We start from the raw sequence: 1929 nt of genomic DNA, 5'->3' as shown, positions 1-1929 counted from the left end.
ATGAGTGTAAAGGTCCATCAGATAACATAGTTGTTATATATAAACAGATGAGTGTAAAGGTCCATCAGATAACATAGTTGTTATATAAAACAGATGAGTGTAAAGGTCCATCAGATAACATAGTTGTTATATAAAACAGATGAGTGTAAAGGTCCATCAGATAACATAGTTGTTATATAAAACAGATGAGTGTAAAGGTCCATCAGATAACATAGTTGTTATATAAAACAGATGAGTGTAAAGGTCCATCAGATAACATAGTTGTTATATAAAACAGATGAGTGTAAAGGTCCATCAGATAAACATAGTTGTTATATAAAACAGATGAGTGTAAAGGTCCATCAGATAACATAGTTGTTATATAAAACAGATGGGTGTAAAGGTCCATCAGATAACATAGTTGTTATATATAAAACAGATGAGTGTAAAGGTCCATCAGATAACATAGTTGTTATACAAAAACAGATGAGTGTAAAGGTCCATCAGATAACATAGTTGTTATATAAAACAGATGAATGTAAAGGTCCATCAGATAACATAGTTGTTATATAAATGACAGATGAGTGTAAAGGTCCATCAGATAACATAGTTGTTATATAAAACAGATGAGTGTAAAGGTCCATCAGATAACATAGTTGTTATATAAAACAGATGAGTGTAAAGGTCCATCAGATAACACAGTTGTTATATAAAACAGATGAGTGTAAAGGTCCATCAGATAACATAGTTGTTATATAAAAACAGATGAGTGTAAAGGTCCATCAGATAACATAGTTGTTATATAAAACAGATGAGTGTAAAGGTCCATCAGATAACATATCCATCAGTTGTTATATAAAACAGATGAGTGTAAAGGTCCATCAGATAACATAGTTGTTATATAAAACAGATGAGTGTAAAGGTCCATCAGATAACATAGTTGTTATATAAAACAGATGAGTGTAAAGGTCCATCAGATAACATAGTTGTTATATAAAACAGATGAGTGTAAAGGTCCATCAGATAACATAGTTGTTATATAAAAAACAGATGAGTGTAAAGGTCCATCAGATAACATAGTTGTTGTTATATAAAACAGATGGGTGTAAAGGTCCATCAGATAACATAGTTGTTATATAAAAAACAGATGAGTGTAAAGGTCCATCAGATAACATAGTTGTTATATAAAACAGATGAGTGTAAAGGTCCATCAGATAACATAGTTGTTATATAAAACAGATGAGTGTAAAGGTCCATCAGATAACATAGTTGTTATATAAAACAGATGAGTGTAAAGGTCCATCAGATAAACATAGTTAAGTTATATAAAACAGATGAGTGTAAAGGTCCATCAGATAACATAGTTGTTATATAAAACAGATGAGTGTAAAGGTCCATCAGATAACACACAGTTGTTATATAAAACAGATGAGTGTAAAGGTCCATCAGATAACATAGTTGTTAGATATAAACACAGATGAGTGTAAAGGTCCATCAGATAACATATAGTTGTTATATATAAAAAAAACAGATGAGTGTAAAGGTCCATCAGATAACATAGTTGTTATATAAAACAGATGAGTGTAAAGGTCCATCAGATAACATAGTTGTTATATAAAACAGATGAGTGTAAAGGTCCATCAGATAACATAGTTGTTATATAAAAAGAGATGAGTGTAAAGGTCCATCAGATAACACATAGTTGTTATATAAAACAGACAGATGTGTAAAGGTCCATCTCAGATAACATAGTTTTAAAAGGATATAAATTACTATGATATTTGGGTGTAAGGTCCATCAGATAATATAGTTGTTATATAAAAAAACAGATGAGTGTAAAGGTCCATCAGATAACATAGTTGTTATATAAAAAGATGGGTGTAAAGGTCCATCAGATAAACGTAGTTGTTAAATAAACAGATGAGTGTAAAGGTCCATCAGAGATAACAT

This window comes from Tachypleus tridentatus, chromosome 1 (genome assembly GCF_004210375.1).
Source record: "Tachypleus tridentatus isolate NWPU-2018 chromosome 1, ASM421037v1, whole genome shotgun sequence".
Taxonomy (NCBI): Eukaryota; Metazoa; Arthropoda; class Merostomata; order Xiphosura; family Limulidae; genus Tachypleus; species Tachypleus tridentatus.
This window is presented reverse-complemented; position numbering follows the sequence as displayed.